This window comes from Pangasianodon hypophthalmus, chromosome 27, assembly GCF_027358585.1.
Source record: "Pangasianodon hypophthalmus isolate fPanHyp1 chromosome 27, fPanHyp1.pri, whole genome shotgun sequence".
NCBI classification, from domain to species: domain Eukaryota; kingdom Metazoa; phylum Chordata; class Actinopteri; order Siluriformes; family Pangasiidae; genus Pangasianodon; species Pangasianodon hypophthalmus.
The window spans coordinates 6,402,220-6,411,187 of record NC_069736.1 but is presented as its reverse complement, the minus strand read 5'-3'; the positions used below and the strand labels follow the sequence as shown (position 1 = coordinate 6,411,187).

The 8,968-nt window shown below is 38.9% G+C and overlaps 1 protein-coding gene across 6 annotated transcripts in view; it reads left to right on the top strand.

The window, feature by feature from the left end:
* The first annotated feature begins 35 nt into the window (after positions 1 to 35).
* ncor1 (nuclear receptor corepressor 1) overlaps positions 36 to 8,968 on the top strand; it is a 76,311-nt gene continuing 67,378 nt past the window's right edge. For 4 of the 6 annotated variants that reach the window (XM_053230460.1, XM_053230462.1, XM_053230461.1 and 1 more), the window contains exon 1: positions 36 to 338. The gene's annotated coding sequence lies outside the window, so the exon portion shown is untranslated. The remainder of the gene's footprint in view (positions 339 to 8,968) is intronic. The other 2 variants (XM_034300593.2, XM_034300591.2) reach the window with 1 other exon arrangement.

The window sequence follows — 8,968 nt, the reverse complement described above, 5'->3', positions numbered from 1 at the left end:
CACACCACATTATCCTGGCTGGTTCATAAAAATAATTTAGTCCGCTGTTTAACGTCGGCTCGAACATATCAAGCCAATATTCTTTAAAACAAACGTGGTTGACGTATAGTGTGTCAGAAGAATATATTTGTTGTGGGTGTTATTTTTAAGCAAAGATACAAAAACAAGTTTTCAAATATTTTTAGTGCTGCCAGGACAAATAGTAGCATTGAGGTTTATGTGTGCAGCAGTACTGTCTGCAGCGCTCGCGCAGTCCTTCGGAGGCGGAATAAAAATCTCATTTTAGTCGCATAAGTTTGTCTTTTTGTATCTGTTCGGCGCGTTTACATGGAAATGAGGTGAGTGTTTTTGGCGTCTATGTAGATTTTTTTCTGCTGTAGCGCTTGCTTGTTTATAAAAACGGAGGCTTGTATGTATTACTGTAAGCGTAGTTCTGTTCCAGTGGCTGGAGTTAGCTTAGCCTGTTAGCCGTGACAACATGGCGGCCTGGTTTAGAAAGGTGAAATGTTCAGGTTGAAAGCTGACCGTCACGCGACGCCTGCTTTATTTATCTGAATGTCCTGTTAGCACGGTGTTCACATTTTCCCCAAAGTGCTTCCACGTACTTACACTTTAGCGTATAACACAATGTTTAGATATTTTGCACGAGGATGGATTTGAAACATGGCTTTCCTTGTTCGCAGCAAGCTAACAATGGCTAGCATTAATATTAGCAAATGTGGCTAACGTTATTTAGATAAAGCTGGATTGCCAAATAATGGTCCTAACTATAGCGAGAAATAAAGCTAAGGTGAGTTGGGGTGATGGAGAGAGAACACGAGTCTGTGGTATATATATGCCTTACTATTTTCTAAAATCTTAATTTTAAAGATTTGTTGGTTTCGTAGCTCAGAGAAGACGCTTGTTGTAGCGCAAAAGGAAATAATAAATAAGTCTTAAATAAGACTACATTCTTGTTCATTTCGTATGCCTTATATCTTGTCGTGGAAGTGAAAACAAACCAGTCGGCTTTCTTTCATGGTAAAGTTAGCTTTCGTGCTTATTAATGTGAATAAACGGAACTGTTCTGAGTTGTACCAAAGTGTCAGGTTTGCTGTGTGTGTGTGGGGCTTGCGGTTTGGGGTCTTATTTTTGCAAAAACAAAAAAACACCGTGTTTAACTCAGAAAACCGAACAGCTGGTTTGTGTATTTGTTAGCTCTTGCTAAGTGAAATGTTATTATTATTTTTTTTTAGCGATATACGGTGTATTTACTGAGGAAATAAGCGCCTGATTCTTTAAAGTACATACATTTAAATAGTCCTTTTAAATCCTTAAAGCTTTATTAATATTAGTCGGTTGTTTAACGCTTAAGAAACGATTAATAATGATCTAAGCAGCATTACATCTATCTACACCTTCAACCGCGTTCCCAGTGTTATGACAGTTCCTGCGCATGCGCACTTCACTTTTTCGCGCCCTTAAGTGTTCTTGCTTCTTCATATATTCATATATTTAATGCTGCAGCCATTTTCTGATTATAAGTGAGCTTCGTAGAATGTAGTGTTCTGGTAAGGTAACAAATAGCTTTTATGAAGACCTGTAAATAAACCCTACGCTAGGGCAGTTTGAGGAGATAGGACAAATCGTTAGAACACCGACATTAAGCATGCGTATTAATATTCATGAGTATGCAAATAGGACACGCCCCCTGTCCTCCTCTTGGCATCTGGAATAGCCAGATAACTGATAGTAAGCTTGGGCTTGTTGCAAGAAGTCTCAATTTGTAGTTTATTTAACAAACCTGTTAGACTATATCATAACCGTTGTGTTGTGTATCACTGCCATGAGTTACCATAGCGAGCTTGCAGGTTCTATGACTTGTTCCTGCTTTCACGCCATTTATTTTCTGTGTATGTACACAACACAGAGCTGTGATTTCAACGACAAGTAAGGTTTTCTCGGTTCTGTGGAAATTAGGCATGATGCTCTAATGCAACAGCTGATCTCTCGGACCAATCCTATGGCATGTGTGGTCTTCAGTTCCCCACCAACTTTAGTTCCTACCTGCAGTTAGATCTTGTTTACTGTTTGACATGGAAAAATGGAAGAAAGACTCACAACTGTGGTTTGATTTTATTCTGTCACGTACAGCGTGTACAGAGACATGACGATGAAGAAAACGTTGCTGCCTCTAGTAAGTGTAAGTAGCTAGTAAAGTTAGAATGCTGTGTTAATCTGCCAACAAAACTAGTACGAAGCCTGGCATGTAACATGGAAAACAAACAACCAGTTTTCACACTGATTAATGTGTTACTGAATTTGTGTTTCACTAGTTAGAAGCCTTACGAGTTTTAGAAGCATTTATATTTTGCCTATTACTGTTTGTCATCTGAACTTAAAAAAAAAATGCTGGACAGTTCATGCCCACAAGCTAAACGAGTGACTTGTTGCTTGCTATTGTGAACATGGGGTAAAAGTGTCCCTTCCTAGTAATTTGAATATCAGATGTGACCAGAGGATAGCCACGGAGCCTACTTCATGACACCAAATACTGAACTCGTGCAGTACACATCCCGAGTCAGCTTTATACAAAACTACTGAAAAGTTTCTCGGGGAGACAGAGATCATTTTAATTGGAATAAACCATCCTTTAGAAGAAAAACAAAATTGTCTTCTGAACACCAATGTGTTATCAAAAAAAAAAAACAAAAAAAAAACAGGATGCATAAAAATCAGGTTACATACAGTTCAGTAGGACTTTTGTGAAACTGTGCTATAGTCGCTTGATTGCACTGTTATCTCATGACACTGTCTTGTTATGTTCAGGAGGAATTTCAGATGTCAGTAAGCTAACGAGGCAGGAGCTGATGGAGTGCGTTTTTGCATTTAGTTGATGTGTTAGTTGCCTAATCTTTGGTCATGGTTTACAACATTGTACATACTACTGTATTAAAAAATAACTCCATGTTTACCTGTACATGCCTCACCTTCCAGCCTTTAAACCTAAAATATTCCTCAGTAGATGCGCATTCAGCTTCGGGAAATGGAAGAGCGCCCACACACATTAGCCTTCGGTAAATAAGTTGGTACGGATGACTTGGTGAGGGTTTTTTTTTTCTCCTTCACTTTCTAATTTGCTGATATTCATCTTCAGACACATCACTGTATGTGAATATGGATAAGTAAGATTACTGGAAAGATGAGGACAGAGAAGATTTGCACAAATCTACCCGTATGACACCTTTTATCCTACCTATTATTTTTCTCTTGTTGTTATTCTAGTGTTGGTTGAGACCAGAGTTACTGCTTGCATTTTGTTAAGCGCTAAAGGATGTATGGTAACACCTTAAACCAGGGCTTGCTTCCAAATCGCACACTTCTGTACTCAGTAGTATGTCCAAAATAGTACGCTGCCATAGATGGCTAGTGGCAGCATACACGTTTTGACATACTCTTAAGCACAGAAGTGTGCGGTTTGAGACGCAGTCCAGCTTTTACAGGTACATAAAATCCTTCTCACCACAGTTCACCACTGAGAGGGACTGAGCCGTCTTACATTATATATACACACACTGATAAATGGTTAGACATTATTATTTTATAGCATAGCCCTGTGAATTCTCCAATCAGAAGGTGCTGATTAGTTTTCTAGAACAGCTGCTTTGGGACTAGTTTGAATTCAGATCAGAGGTTTGTATCGGTGCGTTCATTCTAACATTATTGTTTCTATAGGAACAACTCATCATGAGTGACTTATAGGGCAGACACGGCAACTCTTCATCGCTCTGAAGTTACATAAGTGTTCTAACGCAAGTTATTTAACTGACATTACATGCAACTATAAACTCATAGAATGACGCGTCGTACTTTTGAATAAATATGAAACTGTAATCATCAGCTGTTGGGAACTGCTGTGGGAGAACTAATTTGAGGGGAATGATTTGGTGCATACTAGCATTTTTTGGTGCATGTTTAAACTTTACTGCTGTGTGATGTACATCGATAACTATATCGCAAGCTACTCGTTCTGAATCCTGCCGCCTGCTGCACCACACACATCAGTCGAGGCACAATCTGCTGTTACAGCTCTCATATAACTCCTGCTAGCACAACACACACATTACGTCACCTCGCAGTTATTAGGCATGAGACAATAAACTAAAGCCACGATATGAGATTTATCCCAAGACACGTTTCATGAGACACTATTGACAAATAAAATATGACATTTTAATACATTTATTTTGTAATAATGTACAACAAATCGAATAACTGCAGTATCAAATCACAATTGTTTTTCTCATCTGTACAGTTAAATTGGGAAGAATGACACACTTGTGCTACGGATGTCAAACACAGAGTTGTTATTTAATCATTTAAGGCACAATTTACTGTCAAACACTCTTTCCATATTAATAATGTTGTCATGAAACACATTTGACACTGAGAAAAATTAAATAAGATTAAAAATAGGGGAAAATTACACCTTATATTGTAAATCCGGATCTACTTTTCTTATAATACAGCATATTTATTTTGCAGTGGTTTGATTTGTTGTCATTACAAAATAAATGAAGATTTACAATTTGAAGAAGCACTAAAGAAGACACGCTGGCTCTTAGTTAATTTTGGGCCAGACCAAGTTCCAGCAACAATTTGAAAATATAATAAAACAGTCACAAAGTATACGAGAAGCATGCGTTTTTCTTTTTGCGACTCGAGATGTGTTTAATATCTGGGGAGGATGGCTGATACGCGCACTACAAGATGAATAACAGCAAGTAGCTGCAGTCATAAATGTTTTTTCCCCAACATGAGGTGGCATCCGCATAGAAAATCACAGACATGTATATCTGAATGTCTTAAAATTATCAGACGACTGCAGAGTTTGGTGGAAAACAGTATGCAGTCTTCTCGGAAGAGGACGGAGAAAACTGGATGGTCCAGGCAGAAGTAAAGTCACGGAGAAGCAGGAAATGACACCAAGACCCCGTGTAAATTTAATCCCGTCCGGATAGGGCTTTAGCAAGTCTATTCACTGGAATGTTTTTGGGAGGTGAGAGGAAACCGGAGAACTCGGAGGAAACCCACATAGAGAAGATATCACCCGAGCTCAGGATCGAACCTAGAACCCTGGAGCTGTGAGGCAGCAGTGCTACCTGCTGCACCACCACCACCTTTTTTTTTTTTTTTTATTTAAATAGCAAAATTTTTGTAAATCTTAATAAAAATTTGAACACTTGTATAGTTTAGTGTGAAAATGACAAGGGTAGTGTGTTAGCTAGTTTTGTTACCTGCTAGTTATAGTTATCAGTGTTAATTAATATCTGAAGCAAGAAGCTCATCATTTACATCTGGTCAGTGGTGTTGCTTTTTGCCCTTCATGTTTATGAACACAAATGGTGTCCCGCTTACAGTTTTATCAGTCCTTTCATCTGGAGAGAGTGTGTGTTTAAGGGGTGTGATGCTTATTTTTTTCATTGCACGCTGCCCTTGGTTTTTTATGAGTTGCTTGATCTGCTGGCGGTGGGACAGTTGTAGCCCAGCACAAGACATATAATTATTGTGCCTGTGTCTGTGGCCCTGCCACGTTGCCTCCGTTTTTTTTCAAGATTTATGTCAACAGTCAACTCGAGAGTTGTATTCTTTCCATCTTTGTATAGGAAACACTTTGTTGAAACCATTTACACAGGAGCGTTTGCGAGACTGCAATTGTTGAGATGAGATTTTTATGGTATTCCACATGCATGGGGTTATTGTGAACTGTCTGAGGTATCATCGTTACTGCTTTAGTTTGTCTAAGCTGCAAATGCCACACTCGAATTCTCCTTGAGATGCTGATAAGGTTTATTCTGGTGTTATGCAGTGTAGAGCATCCTGATATCAGAAAAGAACAATATCGTCATTGTGGTGTTATTTTCTGTTATTGCGAAATGTCAGCGGGTGTTATCACACGTCGAGAGATTTCACCAACTTGCCGTTTAGTCTGTTTGACATGTTTGATCCCTTGTTTTTGTCCCCTTGGTGCAGCTTGTTTAGGCAGGTAAAGATCCACAGCATTCGCAACAAAACAGCCGATACAGGACCACCCGGACTAACAAGCCAACTCTACCATGAGCAAGAGAGCAAGTCAGACTCAAATCTGCAGAAAGTGTTGCGGGCAGCTGCGAGCTTCTAAATTGACCCATGAGGCGCAAACTGAACCAAAGGACGAAGCTGTAGAAATGTCAGGCGTTCTGGATATTTGGAGCGAAACAAAAAAGGAAATAACCACTGGATTGATAGGGTTGTAACGATACGTCATGCCGTGATGCATTTAGATGCAAAAATATGAGATTCAGGTTGTAGAAATCAGCATTCTATTAATTTGCATGTAATGCAGTTGCACTGTTTAAACACCAGAGCTCCCAATCTGCGCAACCCGTAGAGCTCAGATATATAGAGAGCATGCTGGTCATGTGATCATGTTCTTACATGGACAGCCTGCAGGATCTGCACTTGTGAAGTCCAATCATGCCGGATTTGACCCACGTTATACAGTTAAATGCCTACGTTTTAATGGTTAAAAAGAGCTCTTCAGTGGCTTTCAAACAATACCAGAGGCCGTTTTAGCTGAGTTTGGAGCTCTATTTCTGCTGCAAAACTCGTTATGTTTGTTGTTCAAGTCCCCAGACACTTTGTTTATTCAAAGTTTTTGAAAGAATGTATGCATTTATTTATTTATTTTTAAGACTGGGTGAATCTGTAGTACATTTTGTTTGCAATATTGAACATTAGTTCGTAGTGATTTTTGATTTATTTAGTTTTACGGTGACAAAAATACACATTGTTCTGCATTGGTTATGATTCTGAAATAAAGGAGTCATATATATATTTTTTTTAGTCATAATTTTTCTTTATTAAAATTATGTTTAAAATATTCTGAGAATCGTGAATGGAGTATATCATTACACCCCAGTTAGTGTACATAATTTAAAAAAACCTCTTACTTGTGTTTGCTTTATTGCTGTGTTGTTATGTAATAACTAGTTTAGCACTTGTTTCACGTTCTCCATGTTTGTTTGATTTCCCGTGATTTCTACGTTTCCTTTTCAAACCTTTGTTTACCTTTTTCCTTTCAGCTCCTTCACTTTTCCTTTTTTTAAGTATGTTTTCAGCCCTGCCTGTTTTTTTTTTTTGTTGTTGTTGTTCATTTCAAAACAGAAGAATCACTTTCCCTCTGATTCCAACTTCACAGGTGTGAAGGAACCTTTTAAAAATGGAGGATTTTAGTTGAACAGTGTGGGGGGGAAAAAAGCAAAATTGTTGGTTTATTTAGCCAAACATCATGTAATAACTGTGGGATAAAATGGTAACAAAAAAGCATGCAAGGCATATAAATGTATAACAACATAAAAAAACGCACTCAAGACAGTCGCTACTAACTGAGATTTTGTCTGAAGATATTTTTATATCTGGGTCTGGGAAAGTGGCATGGGCCAATAATTAAGTTTTATGTGACTGTCACCGTAACCTTTTACAAAACGCGTACAATACACGTAGCTGGAAGTTCCTCTGAGAGGTCAGAGAGTCCTAGTGCTTTGTTAGTGTGAACGTGCGCTTATTGCGGTAACGAGTAATAAATGATAAAATGTGGCCAGGCTTGGAGATCACAAAGTGTTGTTTGACTGATTGTAGAACTATACACACATGCCTACTACCACAAGCAGGCCTACGGTTTGCTCTTTTGAGACTGTCTGTAGTTCGTAGTTTCATGCCTAGTCCAAATCAGAGTGATTTTGATACTTTCAGTTTCTTTGCTAACTAGTTTGGTTTTGCACCTCACAAACCAGAAAGTAAAAACCGTTGGCTGAGAGGCGTATAGAGCTGAAAACATTACTCATAAAGCCCTTTTATTGATTGGTCAGAAATATGGCGATGGGGGAAAAAGATAAACCTTTGCCAAAAGCATGCAGACATCACGAGCGCAGAACACTGAGCTGACTGTCAATAAATTACTAGATGTCGATCGTATTCAGCGTTTTCCCCCCCTCTTGTTGTTTGTCACTCCAAGTATCCAGAACACATGGCATTTCCGCAGCTCTGTTCAAACTGCTCTAGAGGTCACTTGGAAACCGGCTGAGACCACGTCTCAGGCTACGTTCACATTACCGGAAGTGATTTTCTACCTTAATGTGGCGCAGATCTGTTTTTTTTTTTTTTTTTTTTAATTTCAGGCTGAGTGGACAGAAAAATCTGATCTTTTCAAATCAAAACTGAGCCACTTTTGTATGCTGTCCTAGATATATGTAGCTGAGATGTGGCATGTGACAGGAATGAGTGACTACGTCCAGTGGAGGAATGGGGAAGCTGCAGCAACTAGCCTAATTTTGATGATTATTGGTATTGATGATGTCGATAAGATAAAATAGTTATGGATTAGTTGGCTTCACAACACTTATGCTTCCCGTCTCCATCTCTTATTTAAAAATGGGGAAATCCAGAGGATGTATGCTGCAGCGCAGGGTCCTGTAGTATGAGCCAACAAGTCAAATTGCAGGAAGACTTTACTTTAGAGTCATCTGAAAAGACCAGTTTCATGCACGATGTACACGTGAGCTCACCAGGCACGGCAGCTCGACTGTCATGCATGCGCAGTTTACATGAAGGCAGTTGCTTTTATGGCAGAAGACAAGAGCTCAGCATTCTGAAGTCTTTTTATGATACTGAAACCGTAGTCTAAAGTAAGAACAGCATGTCATTAGGCATATTCGGACAGGATTAAATTTATGCTGCGTCCTTGGCTAATTTCCTATTTTACAGGTGCTCTGTGATTTTATTACCATCCGGATTGGCCGTTTCAGTTTTTTTCTTCATCATTCTCTGAGAAAGGAGGCTGAATTACATACTGTTTTTCGCCAAACTCGGCAGTCGTCTGATATCGCGAGATTTTATTACTGTCCGGATGCGAGAGTTTTATCACTTAGGAGACGTGCAAAAAAAAAAA